Raw genomic sequence first — 8395 nt, forward strand, 5'->3', positions numbered from 1 at the left:
TGTTTTAGTTGTTTTTCTTTCTTGGAACAAAAAGAGAGATGTTTGGCAGAATGTAAGACTGACAGCCTCAGTTACCATTCATTTTCAATGCAACTTTTATTAATACAATGAAAGTGAATGACTGAGACAGCAAGGCCTTACATTTAGCCAAACTTCTCTCTTTTTGTTCCAAGAAAGAAAAACAACTAAAACAAACTAAAATAATAAATCTTGTGTTAAGTGTCTTAGGCGTTCATTAAACAGAATCATCTCTTTTTGTCTTATGGAAGAAAGTCATACTGGTTTGGAACAAGGATGAGTAAATGATGACAGAATTTAAATTTTTGGGTGAACTATACCTTTAAAGGAATATTCCGGGTTCAATACAAGTTCAGATCAATCGACAGAATTTGAATAATATTGATTACCACAAAAATTTGGACTTCCCCCTCCTTTTCTTAAAAAAAAAAGAAAAAAAAAGAAAAAAGAAACAAATCTGTGTAACAGTGAAGCACTTACAAGGTCAGACAGGTCGAAATAATATTTTTTGTAATCAACATTATGCCACAAATGCTATCGATTGAGCTTAACTTGTATTGAACTCAGAATATTCCTTTGAGTTGCATGGCCTCTCCCCCAAATAATTGATTAAAATTTCCTTTGTGGATGATATCTTCACAGCCCTGTAGGAGAAGGCTGAGTGTAACTGTATGATTATCACAATGTTCTTGACAAAACTATCCCAATTCACCCCATCAAGACTCCATCAGCAAACATGCTATTATTTTGATGAAATTACATGAGCTCATAAGGTTCTGTGAGGAACATTTCCTCATGTTTTGTCTATAATTGATATACACCCCTTTCTTGTGTGTGCCAAGTAACCAAGAACGGAAATGTCCTGCTTTATTATCCAAGAGCACAGTGAGTCAACATGAAATCAAAATAGGCTACTTTTTTTGAAGGGACATTCCTGGCCCTTTGCTCTGCCTCTGACACGATTTTCCTTTTTGGCTAATTTTACAAATCCCTTTTAATTTTAAGTTTCTCTCAATTTTACCTCCCTTCCCCTCCAAACACCTCCATTCTTTTATGTAATATTTTCACAATCCAATCAGTTTGCGATGGATAAAATAATGTCCTGTCCTACATTAAAAAAAAAATCAGTCACATTTCAAAAGTAAAAGCATCTATAACTTTAAACTCACGTGATGCAACAAAACTATTTTTTTCCTAAAGACACAAGTAAATGCTATAAATGATGTGGGCCGATTTGATAAAATATAAAATGAAGGAGTGCATCATTTGCTTCCTCAGCAACTAAACTTAAATTGGTGAAGATGCTAATTACAGCACATGACAAATCCTGTCAGAGATGTGATTTATTTTCTTGACAGCAGAGGGGGATATTGTAGCTAACTACTACCAACTGATGCCAGCTCTGGCTCCAGCTCTAAGATGTTAGGTGGCCATAGGACTTTACAGGTGGGCTAGGCAGTTGGTGGGGTGTGGGTTGATGGGTGATTGCCAGGGTGGACCAAACTCATGATTGAGTGGGCTGGGGCTGGAGCTATATGCTGCTTACAATTCATATCATATAATTTATTTAAATTGCATAGGCTCTTTAGCACATCATATACCATACCAGGGTTTTTCTTATTTCTACTGACATACGCATGTATGCCTGTATCTGATCTAATTTCCTAAGATTTGATGCTGTACTCACATGTAATGTCAGTCTACAGATTACTGCATAGACTTTATAGTTTATCATAACTAAACCTTGGTAAGAGGAAGGTCTGCACTCCCAAAATGCCCATTATCAGGGAAGCAAACACAGAGGTTTTGTGTTAAGTTTATGTTGTATTGTAGAAATTCATGACGAACAGATATTAAGTTGCTTCTGAGCATAGTATCTTTATATTTTACATTTTCCCACAGTCATGAAGAGATAACTTGGGAAAACTTAATCAGAGTCACCAGCCTAGAATGAATAATTTTTTCCGGTCCAAAGTCATGTGATTCGTGCTTTTTCTTCTAAGGTCAGGCAAATGCGACCTAATAAACAGTACATCTCAGTGTGATCAGGAGTGTATGAGTTTAGAACTCCCCTTATGGGCAATAATTACCATTTATAAACATAGACTTGCATCTCCCATTCATATATGTCACACTAACAAATTTTAAAACTTTCCTCAGCATTTGCCAGTCTTAAATGCATTATTAGGGTTGATAGTGTTTACAGTATATTATGCCTGAATCAACCACAGTAAAAAATTTAATGTTTACTTTTTTATTTTTTTAAGAATATAATTTAAACAAAGAATTCAAATAACAACCCAGTCTTTTAGTGATTTTTATCTTCAACCATTTTACATTTATTTGCTTTTATAACTAATATATACAGTCTATACTGTATATACATTGATGAGCCAAAAAATTATGACCACTCACAGGTGAAGTGAATAACGTTGATCATCTCCTAACAAGGCCACATGTCAAGGTCTGGGTAGATTAGATGGTAAAAAAACATGAATGCAGGAGAAATGGGCAGGTGTAAAGACCTGAGCGACTTTGACAAGGGCCAAATGACTTGGTCAGAGCATCTCTGAAACAGCAAGGCTTGTGGGGTGCTCCCGGTCAGCAGTTGTGAGTGCCTACCAAAAGTGGTCCGAAGAGGGACAAACCACAAACCGGCGACAGGGTGTGAGGCGCCCAAGGCTTATCTATGCATGAGGGCAACGAAGGCTATCCCGTCTGGTCCGAACCGACAGAAGGTCTACTGTGGCACAAGTCACATAAAAATGTTACCGATGCTTACAGGAGGAATGTGTCACAACACACTGTGTGCACTCTGCTGCGTATGGGGCCATGTAGCTGCAGACCGGCCAGAGTGCCCAAAGCACCTACAGTGGACACGCGAGAGTCGGAACTAGACATTGGAGCAGTGGAAGAAGGTCACCTGGTCCGATGAGTCCCGTTTTCTTTTTTCAAGTGGACGGCCGTGTACATGTGCGCCGTTTACCTGAAAAAGTGATGGCACCAGGATGCACTGTGGGAAGACGAGAAGCCGGTGGAGGGAGTGTGATGCTCATAGGCAATGTTCTGCTGGGAAACCCTAGGTCTGGCTATTCATGTGGACGTCAATTTGACATGTGCCAGCTACCTAAACATCGTATCAGACCAGGTACACCCCTTCATGGCAATGGTATTCCCTGATGGCATTGGCCTCTTTCAGCAGGATAATGCGCCCTGCCACACTGCACACATTGTTCGGGAATGGTTTGAGGAACATGATGAAGAATTCAAACTGTTGCCCTGGCCTTCAATTTCCTCAGATCTCAATCCAAGATAACAAACCAGACAGAGGAGAAACATACAAACGCAGGTCATCAGACATGGGAATGAAACGATCTGACAAACACCAGAGGAAATGGAGCACAATATATATAGACAAGGCACAAGAGGAAACAGCTGAAGACATTATGTTGATTGAGGACTAAACTAGGGGTGAGGCCAAAGGGAATGAGGGGGCAGAGTTGGGAGACCACATGGCAAATGTAAACATTAGCCTAAGCCATGTTCTCATATATAAAACAAACTCACACAGACTAAATACTGACAAAGACAGAAGGGCAGACAGAGAAGGATCATGACAGTACTCCCCCTCAATGGACACCACTTGGTGTCCACACACGACAGGACTGATGGATTGGCCCAGGGAGTGGGCAGAGGACCAGGTGGGCAGAAATCAGATCGAGGAGGGGGTGGGTGGAGAAGACCAGGGGAAATGAATGCACCAGGCCGAGGGACAGATGACAGACCAGGGAGGGTTGGGGAGACCAGGGGATGGTCTGGGCCAGGTTGTAGGTGGACCAGAAGGCCATTGTGGAACCAGAAAAGGGCCCGGACACCTGGATGGACAGTGAGGCCAGGATGGAGACAGAGGAGAACCCGGAGACCTGGATGGCAGGGAGGCCAGGGCCGAGCAGCTGAGTTCAGCACTGGAAAATCCTCAGCCACTGGACAGATGGGGTTGGTGGTGGCTACTGGGCAGAGGTCAGACGGGTTAGGGGAAACCGCTGGGCAGCGGGTGGGGTAAAAGGCAGCACAGGACAGGTCAGACTGAGCTGGGACCCCGGAGGGCTGGCAGACTGGGCAGGGGCCCCAGAGGGCTGGACAGACAGCCGGAGGGGACTGGGCATACTCTTCAGTAATTGTTGGGGACAGGACTAGGTCAGACTGGTCAATGACCACTGGGGACAGGACTGAGTGTGTGGCACCTGATGGGGACAGAACAGACTGAGCAACAGACAGGTAGCTGGTGTCTAGCAGGTGCTGGTTACTGGGCTGAGCAACAGACTGGTAGCTGGTGTCTGGCAGGTGTTGGTTACTGGGCTGAGCAACAGACTGGTAGCTGGTGTCTGGCAGGTTCTGGTTACTGGGCTGAGCAACAGACTGGTGGCTGTTGTCTGATGGGTGCTGGTTACTGGGCTGAGCAATAAACTGGTGGCTGTTGTCTGATGGGTGCTGGTTACTGGGCTGAGCAACAGACTGGTGGTTGGTGTCTGACAGGTGCTGGTTACTGGGCTGAGCAACAGACTGGTGGCTGGTGTCTGACAGGTGCTGGTTACTGGGCTGAGCAACAGACTGGTGGCTGGGGTTTGATGGGTGCTGGCTACTGGGTTGAGCAACAGAATGGTAGCTGGTGTCTGATAAGTACTGGCCACTGGACTGAGCAACAGACTGGTCGATAGTGTTTGACCAATGCTGGCCACTGGACTGAGTAAAAGGCTGGTCACTGGTGTATGATGGGTGCTGGTTACTGGGCTGCGTAACAGACTGGTAGCTGTGTCTGACAGGTGTTGGCCACTGGACTGAGCAACAGACTGGTCGCTGGTACCTGATGGGTTCTGGTTACTGGGATGAGTAACAGACTGGTAGCTGGTGTCTGATGGGTGCTGGCCACTGGACTGAGCAAAAGACTGGTTGAAGGCCACTAGGGACTGGACGGGATAGTTGATGGTCACAGGGGACTGGACAGACATTGATGACAGCCATGGGAAACTTCACGGGCTTGTCAACAGCCTTAGGGAACTGGATGGTCTTGTCGACAGCCACTGGAAACAGGACAGGCACGTCGACGGCCACAGGGAACAGAACAACAGGGGAAATTCACTTCCAGCACCTGTACAATCAGCACTGGTGCCCCCCAGGGATGTGTGATCTCCCCACTACTCTTCTCCCTCTACACCAATGACTGCATCACCAAGGACCCCTCTGTCAAGTGCCTGAAGTTTGCAGACGACACCACTGTCATCGGCCTTATCCGAGTTGACAATGAGTCTGCATACATAAGGGAGGTTAAACAGCAGGCTGTCTGGTGCAGTCAAAACAACTTGGAGCTGAACACACTCAAAACAGTGGACTTTAGGAGGAACACCCCAACACTGACCCCCCTCACCATTCTAAACAGCACTGTGGCAGCAGTGGAGTCATTCATGATCCTGGGCACTACCATCTCACAGGACCTGAAGTGGGAGACCCACATTGACTCCATTTTGAAAAAGGCCAAGCAGAGGTTGTACTTCCTTCACCAGCTGAGGAACTTTAACCTGCCACAGGTGCTGCTGATACAGTTCTACTCAGCAGTCATTGAGTCTGTCCTCTGCACTTCAATAAATGTCTGGTTTGGTTCAGCAATGAAGTGGATATCAGAAGACTACAAAGGACAGTTCAGACTGCTGAGAGGATTATTGGTTGCCCCCTGCCCTCCCTTCAAGAACTATACACTTCCAGAGTGAGGAAAAAGGCTGGAAAAATCACTCTGGACCCCACAAACCCTGCCCACAACCTTTTTGAACTGTTACCTTCTGGCTGACACTACAGAGCTCTGAGCACCAGAACCATCAGGCACAGGAACAGTTTTTCCCTCAGGCTATCTATCTCATGAACAGTTAAAACTGCCCCATTAAGCAATAATTATGTGCAATTCACAGTCTAATCTTTTTTATACTTATCAAACACATCCAACCTCTTCTGCTATTACATTCCCTTGCACTGTATATAACAAATTTGTATTTAGAATTGCACTATGTATGTGTATGTGTGTATGTATGTATGTATTTATGTGTGTGTGTGTGTATATATATGTGTATATATATATATATATATATATATATATATATATATATATATATATATATATATATTGTGTCTTATTGTGTATTATATATATTATAGTATTATAAATATATATATTTTTTTATTATTATATATGTCTTGTTGCTGTTTTGTATTGTTGTGCACTGGAAGCTCCTGTCACCAAGACAAATTCCTTGTATGTGTAAGCATACTTGGCAATAAAGCTGATTCTGATTCTGATTCTTTGATTCTGACAGGCTCGTCGACAGCCACAGGGAACAAGACAGGCTCGATGACCATAGGGAAAAGGACAGGCTCATTGATGGCCACAGCAAACAGGAGAGACTCGATGACCATGGGGAACTGGACAAGCTGTGCAGCAACCGCCATGGTCGGGAGCGCTGGCAGCGACTGGGAAATGACAGCGGCAGGGGATCGGCCTCTGTGGCTGAAGGAGCTGGCAGCAACTGGGGAACAGCCTCCGTGGCCGGGAGCACTGAGAGCAACTGGGGAACAGTCTCCGTGACCAGGAGTGCTGGGAGCAGCTGGGGAACGGCCTCCATTGCCGGGAGTGCCGGCAGCGACTGGGGAATGGCCTCCGTGGCCGGGAGTGCTGTTAGCAACTGGGGAATGGTCTCCTCCAGACGGTCAGAAGCACTGCAGTTGGAACAGCTACTGCCTCCTAGCGGTTGGCAGTGGGAATGGCCGCCGCCTCTTGGCGGTCGGCAGCCACGGATTCAGGTGTGGAGCTCCGTCTCTTCCTCCTCCTCATATGAGTGATGGGAAGAGGGGCTGCAGCACCCACCGTCGGTGAGGGGGCATCGCTGTCCTTGGGCTGGGATGAAGAGAGAGAGCCCTCCGAGGCACAGGCTGAGATAAAATAATCCCAATTTAAAGCCAAGTTTATGGTCTCGGTAAGAATCCCATCTTTACCCCCAACAGGACTTGATAGGCTCAACCAGGCCTGCCACAAAGTAATCAATAAGGCATTCCTGGTTGAAGCATAAACCTGAGGCCAAAGCTAAAAATTCAAGCGCATACTCCCTCACCGACTGGTTCCCCTGATGAAGATCGAAGATGCTCTGAGGGGTGCGATCCTGATGACGCAGAGGGGAACGAGGTTTAAACGAAAAAACTCATTCCTGCTGGGTCCAATTTTGGTCAGATCGTTCTGTCACGGTACGTAAGCAGGAAGGACGACCCAAACGCAGGAGAGTAAAATAAATGATTTTATTACACAAAAGAAAAAAAATGGAAACACAAAACTCTCACGAGGGAGAAAACTGATAAGAACACAAAAATAACTAAATACGAAACCAAGCTGATAATTGATAAACAAGATAACAAACCAGACAGAGGAGAAACATACAAACGCAGGTCAACAGACATGGGAAAGAAACGATCCAACAAACACAAGAGGAAAGGGAGCACAAAATATTCAGACAAGGCACAAGAGGATACAGGTGAAGACAATCAACATAAAGAGGACTAAACTAGGGGTGAGGCCAGAGGGAACGAGGGGGCAGAGTTGGGAGAGCACATGGCAAACATAAACATTAGCCTAAGCCATGTGCTCAAACTCATAAAACAAACTCACATTGACAAAAAACTGACAAAGACAGAAGGGCAGACAGAGAAGGATCATGACAACTTCTGGAATGTGATCAAGAGGAAGATGGATGGCCACAAGCCATCAAACAATGCCAAGCTGCTTGAATTTTTGCGCCAGGAGTGGCATAAAATCCCTCAACAGCAATGTGAAAGACTGGTAGAAAGCATGCCAAGACGCATGAAAGCTGTGATTGAAAATCAGTGTTATTCCACAAAATATTGATTTCTGAACTCTTCCTAAGTTAAAACATTAGTATTGTGTTGTTTAAAAATGAATATGAACTTGTTTTCTTTGCATTATTCGAGGTCTGAAAACACTGCATCTTTTTTGTTATTTTGACCAGTTGTCAATTTCTGCAAATAAATACTTTATATGACATTATGTTTTCAGTACTTTATAGAATAAAACAAAAATGTTAATTATACTAAAACACATACCTATAAATAATAAATCCAGAGAAATGTATAATTTTGCAGTGGTCTCTTAATTTTTTCCAGAGCTGTATAATATATATCTATATATATCTATATCTATCTATCTATATATATATATATATATATATATATATATTGTATATAATTCAAGTTTACTTCATTTCCATCCTATAGGTTTATTTGAAGTTAAATGTGTTTCATAACTCAAACTATGCAACTGATGGAG

This window comes from Myxocyprinus asiaticus, chromosome 10, assembly GCF_019703515.2.
Source record: "Myxocyprinus asiaticus isolate MX2 ecotype Aquarium Trade chromosome 10, UBuf_Myxa_2, whole genome shotgun sequence".
Lineage (NCBI taxonomy): Eukaryota > Metazoa > Chordata > Actinopteri > Cypriniformes > Catostomidae > Myxocyprinus > Myxocyprinus asiaticus.